Here is a 24543-nt window from a genome sequence, read left to right on the forward strand (position 1 = left end):
GCTCTCTCTTTCTGTCTTGCTCTCTCTTTCTTTCTTGCTCTCTCTTCCTTTCTTGCTCTTTCTTTCTTGCTCTTTCTTTCTTGCTTTCTTTCTTGCTCTTTCTTTCTTTCTTGCTCTTTCTTTCTTGCTCTTTCTTTCTTTCTTTCTTTCTCGCTCTTTCTTTCTTTTTTTCTTTCTTGCTCTTACTTTCTTGCTCTTTCTTTCCTGCTCTTTCTTTCTTGCTCTTTCATTCTTACTCTCTCTTTATTGTTCTTTCTTTCCTTCTTGCTCTCTCTTTCCTTCTTGTTCTCTCTTACTGTCTTGCGCTCTCTTTCTTGCGCTTTCTTTCTTGCGCTTTCTTACTTGCTCTTTCTTTCTTTCTTGCTCTTTCTTTCTTGCTATTTCTTTCTTGATATTTCTTTTGTGCTCTTTTTTTCTTGATTGCTCTTTCTTTCTTGCTCTTTCTTGTTTTTTCTTTCTTTCTTGCTCTTTCTTTCCTTCTTGCTCTTTCTTTCTTGTTTTTTCTTTCTTGCTCGCTTCCATTCTCTTTCTTTCTTGCTCTTTCTTTCTTTGTTGCTCATTCATTCTTGCTCTTTCTTTCTTTCTTGCTCTTTCTTTCCTTCTTGCTCTTTCTTTCTTTCTTGCTCTCTCTCTTTTTCTTGCTCTCTATTTCCTTCTTGCTCTCTCTTTCCTACTTGCTCTCTCTTTCCTACTTGCTCTTTCTTTCCTAGTTGCTCTCTCTTTCATTCTTGCTCTTTTTTCCTTCTTGCTATTTCTTTCTTTCTTGCTCTTTCTTTCTTGCTCTTTCTTTTTTTCTTGTTCTTTCTTTCCTTTTGGCTCTTTATTTCCTTCTTGCTCTCTTTCATTATTGCTCTTTTATTCCTTCTTACTCTTTCTTTCTTGCTCTTTCTTTCCTTCTTGCTCTCTCTTTCCTTCTTGCTCTCTATTTCTGTCTTGCTCTCTCTTTCTTTCTTGCTCTTTCTTTCTTGCTCTTTTTTGCTCTTTCTTTCTTTTTTGCTCTTTCTTTCTTGCTCTTTCTTTCTTCCGCTTTCTTTCTTTCTGGCTCTTTCCTTCTTGCTCTCTCTTTCTGTCTTGCTCTCTCTTTGTCTTGCTCTCTCTTTCTTTCTTGCTCTCTCTCTTTCTTTCTTGCTCCTTCTTTTTTTTCTTCCTCTTTCTTTCTTGCTTTCTTTCTTGCTCTTTCTTGCTCCTTCTTTCTTTCTTGCTCTCTTTCTTTCTTGCTCTTTCTTTCTTTCTTGCTCTTTCATTCTTTTTTTCTTTATTGCTCTTTCATTCATGCTCATTCATTCTTGGTCTTTCTTTCTTTCTTGCTCTTTCTTTCCTTCTTGCTCTTTCTTTCCTTCTTGCTCTCTCTTTCCTTCTTGCTCTCTATTTCCTTCTTACTCTCTCTTTCTTACTTGCTCTCTCTTTCCTACTTGCTCTTTCTTTCCTAGTTGCTCTCTTTCCTTCTTGCTCTTTTTTTCCTTCTTGCTATTCCTTTCTTTCTTACTCTTTCTTTCTTGCTCTTTCTTTTTTTCTTGTTCCTTCTTTCCCTCTTGCTCTTTCTTTCCTTCTTGCTCTCTTTCTCTATTGCTCTTTCTTTCCTTCTTACTCTTTCTTTCTTTCTTGCTCTTTCCTTCCTTCTTGCTCTCTTTCCTTCTTGCTCTTTCCTTCTTGCTCTCTATTTCTGTCTTGCTCTCTTTCTGTTTTTCTCTTTCTTGCTCTTTCTTTCTTGCTCTTTCTTTCTTGCTCTTTTTTCTTTCTTGCTCTTTCTTTCTTGCTGTTTCTTTCTTGCTCTCTTTCTTTCTTGCTCTTTCTTTCATGCTCATTTTTCTTTCTCGCTCTTTCTTTCTTGCTCTTTCTTACCTTATTGCTCTTTCTTACTTTCTTGCTCTTTCTTTCTTTCTTGCTCTCTCTTTCCTACTTGCTCTCTCTTTCCTACTTGCTCTTTCTTTCCTAGTTGCTCTCTCTTTCATTCTTGCTCTTTTTTCCTTCTTGCTATTTCTTTCTTTCTTGCTCTTTCTTTCTTGCTCTTTCTTTTTTTCTTGTTCTTTCTTTCCTTTTGGCTCTTTATTTCCTTCTTGCTCTCTTTCATTATTGCTCTTTTATTCCTTCTTACTCTTTCTTTCTTTCTTGCTCTTTCTTTCCTTCTTGCTCTCTCTTTCCTTCTTGCTCTCTATTTCTGTCTTGCTCTCTCTTTCTTTCTTGCTCTTTCTTTCTTGCTCTTTTTTGCTCTTTCTTTCTTCCGCTTTCTTTCTTTCTGGCTCTTTCCTTCTTGCTCTCTCTTTCTGTCTTGCTCTCTCTTTGTCTTGCTCTCTCTTTCTTTCTTGCTCTCTCTCTTTCTTTCTTGCTCCTTCTTTTTTTTCTTCCTCTTTCTTTCTTGCTTTCTTTCTTGCTCTTTCTTGCTCCTTCTTTCTTTCTTGCTCTCTTTCTTTCTTGCTCTTTCTTTCTTTCTTGCTCTTTCATTCTTTTTTTCTTTATTGCTCTTTCTTTCTTGCTCTCTTTCATTCTCTATTTTTCTTGCTCTTTCATTCATGCTCATTCATTCTTGGTCTTTCTTTCTTGCTCTTTCTTTCCTTCTTGCTCTTTCTTTCCTTCTTGCTCTCTCTTTCCTTCTTGCTCTCTATTTCCTTCTTACTCTCTCTTTCTTACTTGCTCTCTCTTTCCTACTTGCTCTTTCTTTCCTAGTTGCTCTCTTTCCTTCTTGCTCTTTTTTTCCTTCTTGCTATTCCTTTCTTTCTTACTCTTTCTTTCTTGCTCTTTCTTTTTTTCTTGTTCCTTCTTTCCCTCTTGCTCTTTTTTTCCTTCTTGCTCTCTTTCTCTATTGGTCTTTCTTTCCTTCTTACTCTTTCTTTCTTTCTTGCTCTTTCCTTCCTTCTTGCTCTCTTTCCTTCTTGCTCTTTCCTTCTTGCTCTCTATTTCTGTCTTGCTCTCTTTCTGTTTTTCTCTTTCTTGCTCTTCCTTTCTTGCTCTTTCTTTCTTGCTCTTTTTTCTTTCTTGCTCTTTCTTTCTTGCTGTTTCTTTCTTGCTCTCTTTCTTTCTTGCTCTTTCTTTCTTGCTCATTTTTCTTTCTCGCTCTTTCTTTCTAGCTCTTTCTTACCTTATTGCTCTTTCTTACTTTCTTGCTCTTTCTTTCTTTCTTGCTCTTTCTTTCTTGCTCCTTCTTTTTTTCTTGCTCTCTTTCTTTCTTGCTCTTTCTTTCTTTCTTGCTCTATCTTTCTTGCTCTTTCTTTCTTGCTCTTTCTTTCTTTCTTGCTCTTTCTTTCTTGCTCATTCTTTCTTGCTCTTTCTTTCTTTCTTGCTCTTTCTTTCTTTCTTGCTCTCTTTCTTTCTTACTCTTTCTTTCTTGCTCTTTCTTTCTTGCTCTTCCTTTCTTGCTCTTTCCTTCTTGCTCTTCCTTTCTTGCTCTTTCTTTCTTGCTCTTTCATTCTTGCTTTCTCTTTCTTGATCTTTCTTTCTTTTTTTGCTCTTTCTTTCCTTCTTGCGCTTTCTTTCTTGCTCTTTTTTTCCTTCTTGCTTTCTCTTTCCTTCTTGCTCTCTGTTTCTGTCTTGCTCTCTCCTTCTTTCTTGCTCTCTCTTCCTTTCTTGCTCTTTCTTTCTTGCTTTCTTTCTTGCTCTTTCTTTCTTTCTTGCTCTTTCTTTCTTTCTCGCTCTTTCTTTCTTTTTTTCTTTCTTGCTCTTACTTTCTTGCTCTTTCTTTCCTGCTCTTTCTTTCTTGCTTTTTCATTCTTGCTCTCTCTTTATTGTTTTTTCTTTCCTTCTTGCTCTCTCTTTCCTTCTTGTTCTCTCTTACTGTCTTGCGCTCTCTTTCTTGCTCTTTCTTTCTTGCGCTTTCTTTCTTGCTCTTTCTTTCTTGCTCTTTCTTTCTTTCTTGCTCTTTCTTTCTTGCTATTTCTTTCTTGCTATTTCTTTCTTGCTCTTTTTTTCTTGCTTGCTCTTTCTTTCTTGCTCTTTCTTTCTTGTTTTTTCTTTCTTTCTTGCTCTTTCTTTCCTTCATGCTCTTTCTTTCTTGTTTTTTCTTTCTTGCTCGCTTCCATTCTCTTTCTTTCTTGCTCTTTCTTTCTTGCTCTTTCTTTTTTGCTTATTCATTCTTGCTCTTTCTTTCTTTCTTGCTCTTTCTTTCCTTCTTGCTCTTTCTTTCCTTCTTGCTCTCTCTCTTTTTCTTGCTCTCTATTTCCTTCTTGCTCTCTCTTTCCTACTTGCTCTCTCTTTCCTTCTTGCTCTTTCTTTCCTAGTTGCTCTCTCTTTCATTCTTGCTTTCTTTTTCCTTCTTGCTATTTCTTTCTTTCTTGCTCTTTCTTTCTTGCTCTTTCTTTTTTTCTTGTTCTTTCTTTCCTTTTGGCTCTTTATTTCCTTCTTGCTCTCTTTCATTATTGCTCTTTTATTCCTTCTTACTCTTTCTTTCTTTCTTGCTCTTTCTTTCCTTCTTGCTCTCTCTTTCCTTCTTGCTCTTTATTTCTGTCTTGCTCTCTCTTTCTTCCTTGCTCTTTCTTTCTTGCTCTTTTTTGCTCTTTCTTACTTTCTTGCTCTTTCTTTCTTGCTCTCTTTCTTTCTTGCTTTCTTTCTTTCTTGCTCTTTTTTCTTTCTTGCTCTTTCTTTCTTTCTCTTTCTTTCTTGCTCTTTCTTTTTTTGTTGTTCCTTCTTTCCTTCTTGCTCTTTATTTCCTTCTTGCTCTCTTTCCTAGTTGCTCTTTCTTTCCTAGATGGTCTTTTTTTCATTCTTACTCTTTTTTTCCTTCTTGCTATTTCTTTCTTTCTTGCTCTTTCTTTCTTGCTCTTTCTTTCTTGCTCTTTCCTTCTTGCTCTTTCATTCCTGCTCTCTCTTTCTTGCTCTTTCTTTCTTGCTTTTTCTTTCCTTCATATTCTTTCTTTCTTTCTTGCTCTTTCTTTCCTTTTTGCCCTCTCTTTCTGTCTTGCTCTCTATTTCTTGCGCTTTCTTTCTTGAGTTTTCTTTCTTTCTTGCTCTATCTGTCTTTCTTGCTCTTTCTTTCTTACTCTCTCTTTCTTTCTTTCTCTTTTTTTTCTTGCTCTTTCTTGCTCTTTCTTTCTTGTTCTTTCTTACTTGCTTGCTTTCTTTCTTGCTCTTTCTTTCTTGCTTTTTCTTTCTTGCTCTTCCTTTCTTTCTTGCTCTTTGTTTCTTTCTTGCTCTTTCTTTCTTGCTCTCTTTCTTTCTTGCTCTTTCTTCTTTCTTGCTCTTTCTTTCTTTCTTGCTCTCTTTCTTTCTCTTTCTTTCTTGCTCTTTCCCTTTTGCTCTTTCCTTCTTACTCTTCCTTTCTTGCTCTTTCTTTCTTGCTCTTTCATTCTTGTGCTTTCATTCTTGCTCTTTCATTCTTGCTCTCTCTTTCTTGATCTTTCTTTCTTTCTTTTTTTGCTCTTTCTTTCCTTCTTGCACTTTCTTTCTTGCTCTTTCTTTCCTTCTTTCTCTCTCTTTACTTCTTGTTCTCTCTTACTGTCTTGCGCTCTCTTTCTTGCTCTTTCTTTCTTGCGATTTCTTTCTTGCTCTTTCTTTCTTTCTTTCTTGCTCATTTTTTCTTTCTTGCTCTTTCTTTCTTGCTATTTCTTTCTTGCTCTTTCTTTCTTGCTCTCTTTCTTTCTTGCTCTTCCTTTCATTCTTGCTCTCTTTCTTACTTGCTCTTTCTTTCTTGCTTGATCTTTCTTGCTTGCTCTTTCTTTCTTGCTCTTTCTTTCTTGCTCTTTCTTTTTTGCTCTTTCTTTCTTGATTTTTTTCTTTCTTGCTCTCTTTCATTCTCTTTCTTTCTTGCTATTTTTTTCTTGCTCATTCATTCTTTCTCTTTCTTTCTTTCTTGCTCTTTCTTTCCTTCTTGCTCGTTTTTCCTTCTTGCTCTCTCTTTCCTTCTTGCTCTATCTTTCCTACTTGCTCTCTCTTTCCTACTTGCTCTTTCTTTCCTAGTTGCTCTCTCTTTCCTTCTTGCTCTTTTTTTCCTGCTTGCTATTTTTTTCTTTCTTGCTCTTTCTTTCTTGCTCTTTCTTTTTTTCTTGTTCTTTCTTTCCTTCTTGCTCTTTCTTTCCATCTTGCTCTCTTTCATTATCGCTCTTTTTTTCCTTCTTACTCTTTCTTTCTTGCTCTTTCTTTCCTTCCTTCTCTCTTTCCTTCTTGCTCTCTCTTTCCTTCTTGCTCTCTATTTCTGTCTTGCTCGCTCTTTCTTTCTTGCTCTTTCTTTCTTGCTCTTTCTTGCTCTTTCTTACTTTCTTGCTCTTTCTTTCTTGCTCTCTTTCTTTCTTGCTTTCTTACTTTCTTGCTCTTTTTTCTTTCTTGCTCTCTTTCTTTCTTGCTCTTTCTTTCTTTCTTGTTTTTTTTTTCTTTCTTGCTCTTTCTTTCTTTTTTTTCTTTCTAGCTCTTACTTTCTTCCTCTCTCTTTCTTGTTCTTTCTTTCTTTTTTTGCTCTTTCTTTCCTTCTTGCACTTTCTTTCTTGCTCTTCCTTTCATTCTTGCTCTCTTTCTTTCTTGCTCTTTCTTTCTTGCTTGCTCTTTCTTGCTTGCTCTTTCTTTCTTGCTCTTTCTTTCTTGCTCTTTCTTTCTTGTTTTTTTCTTTCTTGTTCTCTTTCATTCTCTTTCTTTCTTGCTATTTCTTTCTTGCTCATTCATTCTTGCTCTTTCTTTCTTGCTCTTGCTTTCCTTCTTGCTCTTTCTTTCCTTCTTGCTCTCTCTTTCCTTCTTGCTCTCTTTCCTACTTGCTCTCTCTTTCCTACTTGCTCTTTCTTTCCTAGTTGCTCTCTCTTTCATTTTTGCTCTTTTTTTCCTTCTTGCTATTTTTTTCTTTCTTGCTCTTTCTTTCTTGCTCTTTCTTTTTTTCTTGTTCTTTCTTTCCTTCTTGCTCTTTCTTTCCTTATTGCTCTCTTTCATTATCGCTCTTTTTTTCCTTCTTACTCTTTCTTTCTTGCTCTTTCTTTCTTGCTCTTTCTTGCTCTTTCTTACTTTCTTGCTCTTTCTTTCTTGCTCTCTTTCTTTCTTGCTTTCTTACTTTCTTGCTCTTTTTTCTTTCTTGCTCTCTTTCTTTCTTGCTCTTTCTTTCTTTCTTGTTCTTTCTTTCTTTCTTGCGTTTTCTTTCTTTTTTGCTCTTTCTTTTTTGCTCTTTCTTTCTTGCTCTTTCCTTCTTGCTCTTTCATTCTTGCTCTTTCATTCTTGCTCTCTCTTTCTTGATCTTTCTTTCTTTTTTTGCTCTTTCTTTCATTCTTGCACTTTCTTTCTTGCTCTTTCTTTCCTTCTTGCTCTCTCTTTACTTCTTGTTCTCTCTTACTGTCTTGCGCTCTCTTTCTTGCTCTTTCTTTCTTGCGATTTCTTTCTTGCTCTTTCTTTCTTTCTTGCTCTTTCTTTCTTTCTTGCTCTTTCTTTCTTTCTTTCTTGCTATTTCTTTCTTGCTCTTTCTTTCTTGCTCTCTTTCTTTCTTGCTCTTCTTTTCATTCTTGCTCTCTTTCTTACTTGCTCTTTCTTTCTTGCTCTTTCTTTCTTGCTTGCTCTTTCTTGCTTGCTCTTTCTTTCTTGCTCTTTCTTTCTTGCTCTTTCTTTCTTGTTTTTTTCTTGCTCTCTTTCATTCTCTTTCTTTCTTGCTCTTTCTTTCTTGCTCATTCATTCTTGCTCTTTCTTTCTTTCTTGCTCTTTCTTTCCTTCTTGCTCTTTCTTTCCTTCTTGCTCTCACTTTCCTTCTTGCTCTCTCTTTCCTTCTTGCTCTCTTAACTTCTTGCTCTCTCTTTCCTACTTGTTCTTTCTTTCGTAGTTGCTCTTTCCTTCTTGCTCTTTTTTTCCTTCTTGCTATTTCTTTCCTTCTTGCTCTTTCTTTACTTCTTGCTCTCTTTCATTATTGTTCTTTCTTTCCTTCTTATTCTTTCTTTCTTTCTTAATTGTTCTTTCTTTTCTTCTTGCTCTCTTTCCTTCTTGCTCTCTCTTTCCTTCTTGCTCTTTCTTTCTTGCTCTTTCTTTCTTGCTCTTTTTTCTTTCTTGCTCTTTCTTGCTCTTTCTTTCTTGTTCTTTCATTCTTGCTCTCTATTTCTTGCTCTTTCTTTCTTGCTCTCTTTCTTGCTCTTTCTTTCTTGCTCTTTCATTCTTGTGCTTTCATTCTTGCTCTTTCATTCTTGCTCTCTCTTTCTTGATCTTTCTTTCTTTCTTTTTTTGCTCTTTCTTTCCTTCTTGCACTTTCTTTCTTGCTCTTTCTTTCCTTCTTTCTCTCTCTTTACTTCTTGTTCTCTCTTACTGTCTTGCGCTCTCTTTCTTGCTCTTTCTTTCTTGCGATTTCTTTCTTGCTCTTTCTTTCTTTCTTGCTCATTTTTTCTTTCTTGCTCTTTCTTTCTTTCTTTCTTGCTATTTCTTTCTTGCTCTTTCTTTCTTGCTCTCTTTCTTTCTTGCTCTTCCTTTCATTCTTGCTCTCTTTCTTACTTGCTCTTTCTTTCTTGCTTGATCTTTCTTGCTTGCTCTTTCATTCTTGCTCTCTCTTTCTTGATCTTTCTTTCTTTTTTTGCTCTTTCTTTCATTCCTGCACTTTCTTTCTTGCTCTTTCTTTCCTTCTTGCTCTCTCTTTACTTCTTGTTCTCTCTTACTGTCTTGCGCTCTCTTTCTTGCTCTTTCTTTCTTGCAATTTCTTTCTTGCTCTTTCTTTCTTTCTTGCTCTTTCTTTCTTTCTTGCTCTTTCTTTATTTCTTGCTATTTCTTTCTTGCTCTTTCTTTCTTGCTCTCTTTCTTTCTTGCTCTTCCTTTCATTCTTGCTCTCTTTCTTACTTGCTCTTTCTTTCTTGCTCTTTCTTTCTTGCTTGCTCTTTCTTGCTTGCTCTTTCTTTCTTGCTCTTTCTTTCTTGCTCTTTCTTTCTTGTTTTTTTCTTGCTCTCTTTCATTCTCTTTCTTTCTTGCTCTTTCTTTCTTGCTCATTCATTCTTGCTCTTTCTTTCTTTCTTGCTCTTTCTTTCCTTCTTGCTCTTTCTTTCCTTCTTGCTCTTTCTTTCCTTCTTGCTCTCTCTTTCCTTCTTGCTCTCTCTTTCCTTCTTGCTCTCTTTCCTTCTTGCTCTCTCTTTCCTACTTGTTCTTTCTTTCGTAGTTGCTCTTTCCTTCTTGCTCTTTTTTTCCTTCTTGCTATTTCTTTCCTTCTTGCTCTTTCTTTACTTCTTGCTCTCTTTCATTATTGTTCTTTCTTTCCTTCTTACTCTTTCTTTCTTTCTTTCTTAATTGTTCTTTCTTTTCTTCTTGCTCTCTTTCCTTCTTGCTCTCTCTTTCCTTCTTGCTCTTTCTTTCTTGCTCTTTCTTTCTTGCTCTTTTTTCTTTCTTGCTCTTTCTTGCTCTTTCTTTCTTGTTCTTTCATTCTTGCTCTCTATTTCTTGCTCTTTCTTTCTTTCTTGCTCTCTTTCTTGCTCTTTCTTTCTTTCTTGCGTTTTCTTTCTTTTTTGCTCTTTTTTTTTGCTCTTTCTTTCTTGCTCTTTCCTTCTTGCTCTTCCTTTCTTGCTCTTTCCTTCTTGCTCTTCCTTTCCTGCTCTTTCTTTCTTGCTCTTTCTTTCTTGCTCTTTCTTTCTTTCTTGCTCTTTCTTTCTTTCTTTTTTGCTCTTTCTTTCTTGCTCTTTCTTTCTTCCGCTTTCTTTCTTTCTTGCTCTTTCCTTCTTGCTCTCTCTTTCTGTCTTGCTCTCTCTTTCTTTCTTGCTCTCTTTCTTTCTTGCTCCTTCTTTTTTTTCTTATATAGTTACATAGTTACATAGTTACTTAGGTTGAAAAAAGACCTAGGTCCATCTAGTTCAACCTTCCTCCACCAGTTCTACATTTAGTCACTAAGTCATTTATAACCAACAATGTTTTGTGTAATGAGAAAATCATCCAGCCCTTTTTTAAAAGCTGTTATAGTATCTGCCATTACTACCTCTTGTGGTAGTGTATTCCACAGTCTGACCGCTCTAACTGTAAAGAACCCTTTCCTATTTAGGTGTCGGAATCGCTTTTCTTCCACTCGCAGTGAGTGCCCCCTGGTCCTTAGTATTGTTTTCGGAAGAAATAAGTCATGTGCCAGTCCTTTATATTGACCACACATGTATTTATACATATAAATGAGATCTCCTCTGAGACGTCTTTTTTCTAAGCTAAACATATCTAACTTTTTCAACCTGCCATCATATGGGAGGCCTTCCATTCCTTGTAATAGTCTAGTTGCCCGCCTTTGAACTAACTCTAACTTCTGAATGTCCTTTTTAAAATGTGGAGCCCAAAACTGGATCCCGTATTCCAGATGTGGCCTTACAAGTGATTTATAGAGGGGTAACAATACGTTGGGATCACGGGATCTAATCTCTCTTTTTATACACCCTAAAATCTTGTTTGCTTTAGCAGCTGCTGCTTGACATTGAGTGCTGCTGCTCAGCTTATTTGTAATGAGAATACCCAAGTCCTTCTCCTGTTCTGTAGTCCCGAGTTTACTTCCATTTAATGTATACGCAGCTATAGGATTACTCCGTCCTAGGTGCATTACTTTACATTTATCAACATTAAATCTCATTTGCCAAGTATCTGCCCATTCTGACATCTTATCCAGATCTTTTTGTAATATTGTACTATCCAGGTCAGTTTTTAATATCCTACATAGTTTGGTGTCATCAGATAAGACTGACACTTTACTATCATTCCCATCCACAAGGTCATTAATAAAGAGAGTAAAAAGAATCGGTCCAAGCACAGATCCCTGCGGCACCCCACTGCTGACTATAGCCCATTTAGAGAATGTACCATTTATGACTACTCTTTGTTTCCTATCTTTTAGCCAATTCCTTACCCAGTTGCATATTGTGTCCCCTAGTCCTTGCTTCTGGAGCTTTAGTATAAGGCTATTATGTGGTACAGTATCAAATGCCTTTGCAAAGTCCAAATAAATCACATCAGCTGCATTACCAATATCCAGGTTTGAACTTACCCCCTCATAGAACCCCAACAGGTTGGTTAGACACGACTTATCTTTCATGAATCCATGCTGTTTGTCAGTTATCATATTATTTTCTGCAATATATTTTTGCATGTCATCCCTTAAAATGCCCTCAAAAACTTTGCATACTACTGATGTCAGGCTTACTGGACGGTAGTTGCCTGGATCTACCCTCTTACCTTTCTTAAATATCGGTACCACATCAGCAATCCTCCAATCCTGAGGCACCAACCCTGTTACAAGTGAGTCTAAAAAGATGAGATACAGCGGTCTGTCAATTACGGAGCTCAATTCCCTCAATATTCGTGGATGAATGCCATCTGGCCCTGGGGATTTGTCAATGTTTAATTTACTCAGACGTAGGCGTACTTCATCTTGTGTTAAATTAATTATATCGGGTGGTGGACTTTGATTTTTCACTTGTTGAATGATCCCTGGTACAGTCAGTTCCTTGGTGAATACAGATGAGAAATGCCTATTTAATATCTCAGTCTTTTGTTTGTCCTCTATAACTAACTTGTAATTATATTTTAAGGGTCCGATACTATCCTTTGTTTTCCTTTTGGCATTAATGTATTTATAAAAGATTTTGGGATTTATTTTAATGTCATTGGCGATTTTTGTTTCAGTAGCTAGTTTTGCTTGTTTGATTTCTTTTTTGCATTGCCTATTGATATCTTTATACTCCTGCAATGCTATTTCTGTATTCTCAGCCTTTAAGATTTTAAACGCCCTTTGTTTTTGTTTTATTATACTTTGTACAGTCTTATTTATCCATAGTGGTTTCTTTTTATTCCTGGACATTTTATTACCAGAGGGTATACGTTTTTTACAGGACTCTAGTAGTATATCCTTAAACTTACCCCATTTATGTTCGGTATCCCCAGTTACCATGACTTTGTCCCAATCTACACATTTAAGCTCTTCCCTTAATTTGTTGAAATCAGCTTTCCTAAAATTCCAGGTTTTAGCATTCCCCCTTTGAAATGTTCTATTGAATATTACGTTGAAGCTTACCATATTATGATCGCTGGTGCCCAAGTGCTCCCGGACCTGTAGATCTGAAATTGTATCCGGTCTATTTGACAGGACCAAATCTAGCAAATTATCTCCCCTCGTCGGTTCATCTACCATCTGAGAGAGGAAATGGTCTTGAATGGTAGATAAGAACTTACAGCTTTTAGCAGAACCAGAAGATTCTATGTCCCACTGTATGTCTGGATAGTTGAAATCCCCCATAATAAGAACCCGATTATTATTATTAGCTGCCTTTTCAATTTGTTCCAGCATTTCACCCTCTATTTGTTCAGGTATGTTAGGAGGCTTATAGCAAACTCCAATTAGCATTTTTCCATTATTCCCCTCCCCATGTACATTTACCCATACTGACTCTACATTGTTGCTGTTCCCCTCAATGTCATCATACAACACAGGTTTTAGGTTAGATTTGATAAATATACACACCCCACCACCTTTTTGGCCTTTCCTGTCCTTCCTAAATGTACTATAACCCTGTATGTTTGTCACCCAGTCATGGCTTTCATCCAGCCAGGTTTCCGTAATGCCCACGACATCATAATCCATGGTTGACATAAGAGTCTCCAATTCATTCATTTTGTTTGCAAGACTTCTTGCATTTGCCAGTAGACATTTAATCCTATTAACACCTTTATTACTCCTAGCCTCCCTACCTTCCTTGTATGTCCCATCCCCCCCTAATCCTTCATTGACCCCTACCGTCTCCCTGTCTCTATCTGCTCTATGTATCCCCTTATTTGCTCCACTACCCTCCCTCCCCCCCCGATCCTAGTTTAAAAGCTCCTCCATCCGTCTGACCATTTTCTCCCCCAGCACAGCTGCACCTTCCCCATTGAGGTGCAGCCCGTCCCTACCGTAGAGCCTGTAGCCGACTGAGAAGTCGGCCCAGTTCTCCATGAACCCGAACCCTTCCTTCCTGCACCAATTTCTAAGCCACATATTTATCTCCCTAAGCTCCCGCTGTCTTTCTAGTGACGCTCGTGGCACCGGTAGTATTTCTGAAAACACCACCTTGGAGGTCCTGGACTTCAGCTTCTCTCCTAGTTCCCTGTAATCATTTTTAAGGACCTTCCACCTGCCTCTAACTTTGTCATTAGTACCAATGTGCACCATGACCGCTGGGTTTTCCCCAGCCCCACCCAGCAATCTGTCTATCCGATCCACAATATGCCGAACCCGAGCACCCGGCAGACAACACACTGTTCGGCATTCACGGTCTCGGCGACAGATGACCCTGTCTGTCCGCCTAATTATAGAGTCCCCTACCACCAACATCTGTCTGGGCTTTGCTGCACTCCTATTTCCCTCCTTCCTACAGCAGTTGTTTTCCTGGTTGCTAGGAGCAACATCCTGCTGTGGTGACCCTAGTCCAGGCCCTTCATTCCTAATATCAGCCAAACAGGCATATTTACTAGGTTGTGCCAGGTCAGAACTAGGCTCCCTGACACTTTTCCCCCTACCTCTTCTTCTAACTGTTACCCAGCTACCTACCTCTGGGTCCTGATCTTCCCCACTTCCACCCTCCTCCATATCACTGGCCCCAGCCAGAGAAAGCTCAGTGAGCTCTAAACTCCTCTCCAGGTTTGCAATGCCCCTTAGTGTTGCAAGCTGCTTATTTAGATCAGTTACCTTGGCTTCCAAATACGCAACATGCTTGCATCGAGTGCAGACATAGTCACCCTCGAACGGCTGCTCAAGGCATGCATACATCTGACAAGATACACACCTGGTAGCATTGTCCATGGAGCACCTATCAAATGGGGATCAACAGTAAAGTAGAAAAACAAAGAGAAAAAAACGAAAGAAACCCAATGGGAAACGTATAAGGATAAATTCAAACTATGTTCTTGTGTCAAACTATGTAATTGTGTCAAACTATGTAATTGTGTTGAAACTATGCACTTATCTTAAATTCAGCACTTTACTTCAGTTCAGCACCTCGCTCGCTCAGCACCTCGCTAGTACTGGCTGGTTTATATAGATGTACAATGACTACCAAAAGCTGCTAGAAGCTTCTAGAAACAGGTGTGACTAATCCTACTAATTAAATCACAAGACTAACTTTTTTTTTTTTTTTTTTCCCTTTTCACAGAATCACAAACAGACACACAATTCCCTAATGAAATTCAACAATTACAGTTATCACCACTATGTAATTGTGTTGAAACTATGCACTTATCTTAAATTCAGCACTTTACTTCAGTTCAGCACCTTGCTCTTTCTTTCTTGCTCTTTCTTTCTTGCTCTTGCTTTCTTGCTCTTTCTTTCTTGATCTTTCTTTCTTTCTTGCTCTCTTTCTTTCTTGCTCTTTCTTTCTTGCTCTTTCTTTCTTGCTCTCTTTCATTCTCTTTCTTTCTTGCTCTTTCATTCGTGCTCATTCATTCTTGCTCTTTATTTCTTGCTTTTTCTTTCCATCTTGCTCTTTTTTTCCTTCTTGCTCTCTCTTTCCTTCTTGCTCTCTATTTCCTTCTTACTCTCTCTTTCTTACTTGCTCTCTCTTTCCTACTTGCTCTTTCTTTCCTAGTTGCTCTCTTTCCTTCTTGCTCTTTTTTTCCTTCTTGCTATTCCTTTCTTTCTTACTCTTTCTTTCTTGTTCCTTCTTTCCCTCTTGCTCTTTCTTTCCTTCTTGCTCTCTTTCTCTATTGCTCTTTCTTTCCTTCTTACTCTTTCTTTCTTTCTTGCTCTTTCTTTCCTTCTTGCTCTCTTTCTTTCTTGCTCTCTTTCCTTCTTGCTCTCTATTTCTTTCTTGCTCTCTTTCTGTTTTGCTCTTTCTTGCTCTTTTTTCTTTCTTGCTCTTTCTTTCTTGCTCTTTTATTCTTTCTCTCTCTTTCTCGCTCTTTCTTTCTTTCTTGCTCTTTCTTACCTTCTTGCTCTTTCTTTCATTCTTGCTCTCTCTTTCTTGCTCTTTCTTTCTTTCTTTCTTGCGTTTTCTTTCTTTTTTGCTCTTTCTTTCTTGCTCTTTCTTTCTTGCTCTTTCTTTCTTTCTTGCTCTTTCTTTCTTTCTTGCTCTTTCTTTCTTGCTCTTTCTTTCTTGCTCTTTCTTTCTTGCTCTCTTTCTTTCTTGCTCTTTCTTTCTTTCTTGCTCTCTTTCTTTCTTGCTCTCTTTCTTTCTTGCTCTTTTATTCTTTCTCTCTCTTTCTCGCTCTTTCTTTCTTTCTTGCTCTTTCTTACCTTCTTGCTCTTTCTTTCATTCTTGCTCTCTCTTTCTTGCTCTTTCTTTCTTTCTTGCGTTTTCTTTCTTTTTTGCTCTTTCTTTCTTGCTCTTTCTTTCTTGCTCTTTCTTTCTTTCTTGCTCTTTCTTTCTTTCTTGCTCTTTCTTTCTTGCTCTTTCTTTCTTGCTCTTTCTTTCTTGCTCTCTTTCTTTCTTGCTCTTTCTTTCTTTCTTGCTCTCTTTCTTTCTTGCTCTCTTTCTTTCTTGCTCTTTTATTCTTTCTCTCTCTTTCTCGCTCTTTCTTTCTTTCTTGCTCTTTCTTACCTTCTTGCTCTTTCTTTCATTCTTGCTCTCTCTTTCTTGCTCTTTCTTTCTTTCTTGCGTTTTCTTTCTTTTTTGCTCTTTCTTTCTTGCTCTTTCTTTCTTGCTCTTTCTTTCTTGCTCTTTCTTTCTTTCTTGCTCTTTCTTTCTTGCTCTTTCTTTCTTGCTCTCTTTCTTTCTTGCTCTTTCTTTCTTGCTCTCTTTCTTTCTTGCTCTCTTTCTTTCTTGCTCTTTTATTCTTTCTCTCTCTTTCTCGCTCTTTCTTTCTTCCTTGCTCTTTCTTACCTTCTTGCTCTTTCTTTCATTCTTGCTCTCTCTTTCTTGCTCTTTCTTTCTTTCTTGCGTTTTCTTTCTTTTTTGCTCTTTCTTTCTTGCTCTTTCTTTCTTGCTCTTTCTTTCTTTCTTGCTCTTTCTTTCTTTCTTGCTCTTTCTTTCTTGCTCTTTCTTTCTTGCTCTTTCTTTCTTGCTCTCTTTCTTTCTTGCTCTTTCTTTCTTTCTTGCTCTCTTTCTTTCTTGCTCTCTTTCTTTCTTGCTCTTTTATTCTTTCTCTCTCTTTCTCGCTCTTTCTTTCTTTCTTGCTCTTTCTTACCTTCTTGCTCTTTCTTTCATTCTTGCTCTCTCTTTCTTGCTCTTTCTTTCTTTCTTGCGTTTTCTTTCTTTTTTGCTCTTTCTTTCTTGCTCTTTCTTTCTTGCTCTTTCTTTCTTTCTTGCTCTTTCTTTCTTTTTTGCTCTTTCTTTCTTGCTCTTTCTTTCTTGCTCTCTTTCTTTCTTGCTCTTTCTTTCTTTCTTGCTCTCTTTCTTTCTTGCTCTCTTTCTTTCTTGCTCTTTTATTCTTTCTCTCTCTTTCTCGCTCTTTCTTTCTTCCTTGCTCTTTCTTACCTTCTTGCTCTTTCTTTCATTCTTGCTCTCTCTTTCTTGCTCTTTCTTTCTTTCTTGCGTTTTCTTTCTTTTTTGCTCTTTCTTTCTTGCTCTTTCTTTCTTGCTCTTTCTTTCTTTCTTGCTCTTTCTTTCTTTCTTGCTCTTTCTTTCTTGCTCTTTCTTTCTTGCTCTTTCTTTCTTGCTCTCTTTCTTTCTTGCTCTCTTTCTTTCTTGCTCTCTTTCTTTCTTGCTCTTTTATTCTTTCTCTCTCTTTCTCGCTCTTTCTTTCTTTCTTGCTCTTTCTTACCTTCTTGCTCTTTCTTTCATTCTTGCTCTCTCTTTCTTGCTCTTTCTTTCTTTCTTGCGTTTTCTTTCTTTTTTGCTCTTTCTTTCTTGCTCTTTCTTTCTTGCTCTTTCTTTCTTTCTTGCTCTTTCTTTCTTTTTTGCTCTTTCTTTCTTGCTCTTTCTTTCTTGCTCCTTCTTTTTTTTCTAGCTCTTTCTTTCTTGCTCTTTCTTTCTTGCTCTTTCTTTCTTTCTTGCTCTTTCATTTTTTTTTCTTTCTTACTCTTTCTTTCTTGCTCTTTCTTTCTTGCTCTTTCTTTCTTTTTTTTTCTTGCTCTCTTTCATTCTGTTTCTTTCTTGCTATTTCTTTCTTGCTCATTCATTCTTGCTCTTTCTTTCTTTCTTGCTCATTCTTTCCTTCTTGCTCTTTTTTCCTTCTTGCTCTCTCTTTCCTTCTTGCTCTCTCTTTCCTACTTGCTCTCTCTTTCCTACTTGCTCTTTCTTTCCTAGTTGCTCTCTCTTTCCTTCTTGCTCTTTTTTTCCTTCTTGCTATTTTTTTCTTTCTTGCTCTTTCTTTCTTGCTCTTTCTTTTTTTCTTGTTCTTTCTTTCCTTCTTGCTCTTTCTTTCCTTCTTGCTCTCTTTCATTATCGCTCTTTTTTTCCTTCTTACTCTTTCTTTCTTGCTCTTTCTTTCCTTCCTTCTCTCTTTCCTTCTTGCTCTCTCTTTCCTTCTTGCTCTCTATTTCTGTCTTGCTCGCTCTTTCTTTCTTGCTCTTTCTTTCTTGCTCTTTCTTGCTCTTTCTTACTTTCTTGCTCTTTCTTTCTTGCTCTCTTTCTTTCTTGCTTTCTTACTTTCTTGCTCTTTTTTCTTTCTTGCTCTCTTTCTTTCTTGCTCTTTCTTTCTTTCTTGCTCTTTCTTTCTTTTTTTCTTTCTAGCTCTTACTTTCTTGCTCTTTCTTTCTTGCTCTTTCGTTCTTCCTCTCTCTTTCTTGTTCTTTCTTTCTTTTTTTTGCTCTTTCTTTCCTTTTTGCACTTTCTTTCTTGCTCTTTCTTTCCTTCTTGCTCTCTCTTAACTTCTTGTTCTCTCTTACTATCTTGCGCTCTCTTTCTTGCTCTTTCTTTCTTGTGAATTCTTTCTTGCTCTTTCTTTCTTTCTTGCTCTTTCTTTCTTTCTTGCTCTTTCTTTCTTGCTATTTCTTTCTTGCTCTTTCTTTCTTGCTCTCTTTCTTTCTTGCTCTTCCTTTCATTCTTGCTCTCTTTCTTTCTTGCTCTTTCTTTCTTGCTTGCTCTTTCTTGCTTGCTCTTTCTTTCTTGCTCTTTCTTTCTTGCTCTTTCTTTCTTGTTTTTTTCTTTCTTGTTCTCTTTCATTCTCTTTCTTTCTTGCTAAGTCTTTCTTGCTCATTCATTCTTGCTCTTTCTTTCTTTCTTGCTCTTTCTTTCCTTCTTGCTCTTTCTTTCCTTCTTGCTCTCTCTTTCCTTCTTGCTCTCTCTTTCCTACTTGCTCTCTCTTTCCTACTTGCTCTTTCTTTCCTAGTTGCTCTCTCTTTCCTTTTTGCTCTTTTTTCCTTCTTGCTATTTTTTTCTTTCTTGCTCTTTCTTTCTTGCTCTTTCTTTTTTTCTTGTTCTTTCTTTCCTTCCTGCTCTTTCTTTCCTTATTGCTCTCTTTCATTATCGCTCTTTTTTCCTTCTTACTCTTTCTTTCTTGCTCTTTCTTTCTTGCTCTTTCTTGCTCTTTCTTACTTTCTTGCTCTTTCTTTCTTGCTCTCTTTCTTTCTTGCTTTCTTACTTTCTTGCTCTTTTTTCTTTCCTGCTCTCTTTCTTTCTTGCTCTTTCTTTCTTTCTTGCTCTTTCTTTCTTTTTTTCTTTCTAGCTCTTACTTTCTTGCTCTTTCATTCTTCCTCTCTCTTTCTTGTTCTTTCTTTCTTTTTTTGCTCTTTCTTTCCTTCTTGCACTTTCTTTCTTGCTCTTTCTTTCCTTCTTGCTCTCTCTTTACTTCTTGCTCTCTCTTTCCTACTTGCCCTCTCTTTCCTACTTGCTCTTTCTTTCCTAGTTGCTCTCTCTTTCCTTTTTGCTCTTTTTTCCTTCTTGCTATTTTTTTCTTTCTTGCTCATTTTCTTGCTCTTTCTTTTTTTCTTGTTCTTTCTTTCCTTCTTGCTCTTTCTTTCCTTCTTGCTCTCTTTCATTATCGCTCTTTTTTTCCTTCTTTCTCTTTCTTTCTTGCTCTTTCTTTCCTTCTTTCTCTCTTTCCTTCTTTCTCTCTCTTAACTTCTTGCTCTCTATTTCTGACTTGCTCGCTCTTTCTTTCTTGCACTTTCTTACTCTTTCTTACTTTCTTGCTCTTTCTTTCTTGCTCTTTCTTTCTTATTTGCTCGCTTTCTTTCTTGCTTTCTTTCTTTCTTGCTCTTTTTTCTTTCTTGCTCTCTTTCTTTCTTGCTCTTTCTTTCTTGCTCTTTCTTTCTTTTTTTCTTTCTAGCTTTTACTTTCTTGCTCTTTCTTTCTTGCTCTTTCATTCTTCCTCTCTCTTTCTTGTTCTTTTTTTCTTTTTTTGCTCTTTCTTTCCTTCTTGCACTTTCTTTCTTGCTCTTTCTTTCCTTCTTGCTCTCTCTTTACTTCTTGTTCTCTCTTACAATCTTGCGCTCTCTTTCTTGCTCTTTCTTTCTTGCGCTTTCTTTCTTTTTTCCTCTTTCTTTCTTTCTTCTCTTTCTTTCTTGATCCCTTTCTTTCTTGCTCTCTTTCTTTCTTGCTTTTTCTTTCTTGCTTGCTCTTTCTTTCTTGCTTGCTCTTTCTTGCTCTTTCTTTCTTGCTCTTTCTTTCTTGCTCTTTCTTTCTTGTTTTTTCTTTTTTGCTCTCTTTCATTCTCTTTCTTTCTTGCTCTTTCTTTCTTGCTCTTTCTTTCTTTCTTGCTCTCTTTCTTTCTTGCTCTTTCTTTCTTGCTCTGTCCTTCTTGCTCTTCCTTTCTTGCTCTTTCCTTCTTGCTCTTCCTTTCTTGCTCTTTCCTTCTTGCTCTTCCTTTCTTGCTCTTTCTTTCTTGCTCTTTCTTTCTTGCTCTTTCTTTCTTTCTTGCTCTTTCTTTCTTGCTCTTTCTTTCTTGCTCTTTCCTTCTTGCTCGCTCTTTCTGTCTTGCTCTCTCTTTCTTTCTTGCTCTCTCTTTCTTTCTTGCTCCTTCTTTTTTTTCTAGCTCTTTCTTTCTTGCTTTCTTTCTTGCTCTTTCTTTCTTGCTTTTTCTTTCTTTCTTGCTCTTTCATTCTTTTTTTCTTTCTTACTCTTTCTTTCTTGCTCTTTCTTTCTTGCTCTTTCTTTCTTTTTTTTCTTGCTCTCTTTCATTCTCTTTCTTTCTTGCTCTTTCTTTCTTGCTCATTCATTCTTGCTCTTTCTTTCTTTCTTGCTCTTACTTTCCTTCTTGCTCTTTCTTTCCTTCTTGCTCTTTCTTTCCTTCTTGCTCTCTCTTTCCTTCTTGCTCTCTCTTTCCTTCTTGCTCTCTTTCCTTCTTGCTCTCTCTTTCCTACTTGTTCTTTCTTTCGTAGTTGCTCTTTCCTTCTTGCTCATTTTTTCCTTCTTGCTATTTCTTTCCTTCTTGCTCTTTCTTTACTTCTTGCTCTCTTTCATTATTGTTCTTTCTTTCCTTCTTACTCTTTCTTTCTTAATTGTTCTTTCTTTTCTTCTTGCTCTCTTTCCTTCTTGCTCTCTCTTTCCTTCTTGCTCTTTCTTTCTTGCTCTTTCTTGCTCTTTCTTACATTCTTGCTCTTTGTTTCTTGCTCTTTCTTTCTTGATCTCTTTCTTTCTTGCTCTTTCTTTCTTGCTCTTTTTTCTTTCTTGCTCTTTCATTCTTCCTCTCTCTTTCTTGTTCTTTCTTTCTTTTTTTGCTCTTTCTTTCCTTCTTGCACTTTCTTTCTTGCTCTTTCTTTCCTTCTTGCTCTCTCTTTACTTCTTGTTCTCTCTTACTATCTTGCGCTCTCTTTCTTGCTCTTTCTTTCTTGCGCTTTCTTTCTTTTTTCCTCTTTCTTTCTTTCTTCTCTTTCTTTCTTTCTTGATCTCTTTCTTTCTTGCTCTCTTTCTTTCTTGCTCTTTCTTTCTTGCTTGGTCTTTCTTTCTTGCTTGCTCTTTCTTGCTCTTTCTTTCTTGCTCTTTCTTTCTTGCTCTTTCTTTCTTGTTTTTTCTTTTTTGCTCTCTTTCATTCTCTTTCTTTCTTGCTCTTTCTTTCTTGCTCTTTCTTTCTTTCTTGCTCTCTTTCTTTCTTGCTCTTTCTTTCTTTCTTGCGTTTTCTTTCTTTTTTGCTCTTTTTTTTTGCTCTTTCTTTCTTGCTCTTTCCTTCTTGCTCTTCCTTTCTTGCTCTTTCCTTCTTGCTCTTCCTTTCCTGCTCTTTCTTTCTTGCTCTTTCTTTCTTTCTTGCTCTTTCTTTCTTTCTTTTTTGCTCTTTCTTTCTTGCACTTTCTTTCTTCCGCTTTCTTTCTTTCTTGCTCTTTCCTTCTTGCTCTCTCTTTCTGTCTTGCTCTCTCTTTCGTTCTTGCTCTCTTTCTTTCTTGCTCCTTCTTTTTTTTTCTTGCTCTTTCTTTCTTGCTCTTTCTTTCTTGCTCTTGCTTTCTTGCTCTTTCTTTCTTGATCTTTCTTTCTTTCTTGCTCTTTCTTTCTTTCTTTTTTGCTCTTTCTTTCTTGCTCTTTCTTTCTTCCGCTTTCTTACTTTCTTGCTCTTTCCTTCTTGCTCTCTCTTTCTGTCTTGCTCTCTCTTTCTTTCTTGCTCTCTTTCTTTCTTGCTCCTTCTTTTTTTTCTTGCTCTCTTTCTTTCTTGCTTTTTCTTTCTTTCTTGCTCTTTCATTCTTTTTTTCTTTCGTTGTCTTTCTTTCTTGCTCTCTTTCATTCTCTTTCTTTCTTGCTCTTTCATTCGTGCTCATTCATTCTTGCTCTTTATTTCTTGCTTTTTCTTTCCATCTTGCTCTTTTTTTCCTTCTTGCTCTCTCTTTCCTTCTTGCTCTCTATTTCCTTCTTACTCTCTCTTTCTTACTTGCTCTCTCTTTCCTACTTGATCTTTCTTTCCTAGTTGCTCTCTCTTTCCTTCTTTCTCTTTTTTCCTTCTTGCTATTCCTTTCTTTCTTGCTCTTCCTTTTTTTCTTGTTCCTTCTTTCCTTCTTGCTCTTTCTTTCCTTCTTGCTCTTTCTCTATTGCTCTTTCTTTCCTTCTTGCTCTTTCTCTATTGCTCTTTCTTTCCTTCTTGCTCTTTCTCTATTGCTCTTTCTTTCCTTCTTACTCTTTCTTTCTTTCTTGCTCTTTCTTTCCTTCTTGCTCTCTTTCCTTCTTGCTCTCTTTCCTTCTTGCTCTCTATTTCTTTCTTGCTCTCTTTCTGTTTTGCTCTTTCTTGCTCTTTTTTCTTTCTTGCTCTTTCTTTCTTGCTCTTTTATTCTTTCTCTCTCTTTCTCGCTCTTTCTTTCTTGCTCTTTCTTACCTTCTTGCTCTTTCTTTCATTCTTGCTCTCTTTCTTGCTCTTTCTTTCTTTCTTGCGTTTTCTTTCTTTTTTGCTCTTTCTTTCTTGCTCTTTCTTTCTTTCTTGCTCTTTCTTTCTTGCTCTTTCTTTCTTGCTCTTTCTTTCTTGCTCTCTTTCTTTCTTGCTCTTTCTTTCTTTCTTGCTCTCTTTCTTTCTTGCTCTCTTTCTTTCTTATTCTTTCTTTCTTGCTCTTTCCTTCTTGCTCTTTCCTTCTTGCTCTTTCCTTCTTGCTCTCTCTCTTTCTTGCTCTTTCTTTCTTTCTTTTTTTGCTCTTTCTTTCCTTCTTGCACTTTCTTTCTTGCTCTTTCTTTCCTTCTTGCTTTCTCTTTCCTTCTTCCTCTCTCTTTCTGTCTTGCTCTCTCTTTCTTTCTCTCTCTTGCTTTCTTGCTCTATTTCTATCTTGCTCTCTCGTTCTTTCTTGCTCTTTCTTTCTTGCTTTCTTTCTTTCTTGCTCTTTCTTTCTTTCTTGCTGTCTTTCTTTCTTGCTCTTTCTTTCTTTCTTGCTCTTTCCTTCTTGCTCTCTCTTTCTTTCTTGCTCTCTTTCTTCCTTGCTCCTTCTTTTTTTTCTTGCTCTTTCTTTCTTGCTCTTTCTTTCTTGCTCTTGCTTTCTTGCTCTTTCTTTCTTGCTCTTTCTTTCTTGCTCTTGCTTTCTTGTTTTTTCTTTCTTGATCTTTCTTTCTTTCTTGCTCTCTTTCTTTCTTGCTCTTTCTTTCTTTCTTGCTCTTTCATTCTTTTTTTCTTTCTTGCTCTTTCTTTCTTGCTCTCTTTCATTCTCTTTCTTTCTTGCTCTTTCATTCGTGCTCATTCATTCTTAGTCTTTATTTCTTGCTCTTTCTTTCCATCTTGCTCTTTTTTTCCTTCTTGCTCTCTCTTTCCATCTTGCTCTCTATTTCCTTCTTACTCTCTCTTTCTTACTTGCTCTCTCTTTCCTACTTGATCTTTCTTTCCTAGTTGCTCTCTCTTTCCTTCTTTCTCTTTTTTCCTTCTTGCTATTCCTTTCTTTCTTGCTCTTTCTTTTTTTCTTGTTCCTTCTTTCCTTCTTGCTCTTTCTTTCCTTCTTGCTCTTTCTCTATTGCTCTTTCTTTCCTTATTACTCTTTCTTTCTTTCTTGCTCTTTCTTACCTTCTTGCTCTTTCTTTCATTCTTGCTCTCTCTTTCTTGCTCTTTCTTTCTTTCTTGCGTTTTCTTTCTTTTTTGCTCTTTCTTTCTTGCTCTTTCTCTCTTGCTCTTTCTTTCTTTCTTGCTCTTTCTTTCTTGCTCTCTTTCTTTCTTGCTCTTTCTTTCTTCCTTGCTCTCTTTCTTTCTTGCTCTCTTTCTTTCTTGCTCTTTCTTTCTTGCTCTTTCCTTCTTGCTCTTTCCTTCTTGCTCTCTCTCTTTCTTGCTCTTTCTTTCCTTCTTGCTTTCTCTTTCCTTCTTGCTCTCTCTTTCTGTCTTGCTCTCTCTTTCTTTCTTTCTCTCTCTTTCTTTCTTGCTCTATTTCTATCTTGCTCTCTCGTTCTTTCTTGCTCTTTCTTTCTTGCTTTCTTTCTTTCTTGCTCTTTCTTCCTTGCTTGCTCTCTTTCTTTCTTGCTCTTTCTTTCTTGCTCTTTTTTTTTTTCTTTCTTGCTCTTACTTTCTTGCTCTTTCTTTCTTGCTCTTTCATTCTTGCTCTCTCTTTCTTGCTCTTTCTTTCTTGCGTTTTCTTTCTTTTTTGCTCTTTCTTTCTTGCTCTTTCTCTCTTGCTCTTTCTTTCTTTCTTGCTCTTTCTTTCTTGCTCTTTCTTTCTTGCTCTTTCTTTCTTGCTCTCTTTCTTTCTTGCTCTTTCTTTCTTTCTTGCTCTCTTTCTTTCTTGCTCTCTTTCTTTCTTGCTCTCTTTCTTTCTTGCTCTTTCTTTCTTGCTCTTTCCTTCTTGCTCTTTCCTTCTTGCTCTTTCCTTCTTGCTCTCTCTCTTTCTTGCTCTTTCTTTCCTTCTTGCTTTCTCTTTCCTTCTTGCTCTCTCTTTCTGTCTTGCTCTCTCTTTCTTTCTCTCTCTTTCTTTCTTGCTCTATTTCTATCTTGCTCTCTCGTTCTTTCTTGCTCTTTCTTTCTTGCTTTCTTTCTCTTTCTTTCTTGCTTTCTTTCTTTCTTGCTCTTTCTTTCTTGCTTGCTCTCTTTCTTTCTTGCTCTTTTTTTTTCTTTCTTGCTCTTACTTTCTTGCTCTTTCTTTCTTGCTCTTTCATTCTTGCTCTCTCTTTATTGTTCTTTCTTTCTTGCGTTTTCTTTCTTTTTTGCTCTTTCTTTCTTGCTCTTTCTCTCTTGCTCTTTCTTTCTTTCTTGCTCTTTCTTTCTTGCTCTTTCTTTCTTGCTCTTTCTTTCTTGCTCTCTTTCTTTCTTGCTCTTTCTTTCTTTCTTGCTCTCTTTCTTTCTTGCTCTCTTTCTTTCTTGCTCTCTTTCTTTCTTGCTCTTTCTTTCTTGCTCTTTCCTTCTTGCTCTTTCCTTCTTGCTCTTTCCTTCTTGCTCTCTCTCTTTCTTGCTCTTTCTTTCCTTCTTGCTTTCTCTTTCCTTCTTGCTCTCTCTTTCTGT

Source organism: Anomaloglossus baeobatrachus, chromosome 3, assembly GCF_048569485.1.
Source record: "Anomaloglossus baeobatrachus isolate aAnoBae1 chromosome 3, aAnoBae1.hap1, whole genome shotgun sequence".
Taxonomy (NCBI): domain Eukaryota; kingdom Metazoa; phylum Chordata; class Amphibia; order Anura; family Aromobatidae; genus Anomaloglossus; species Anomaloglossus baeobatrachus.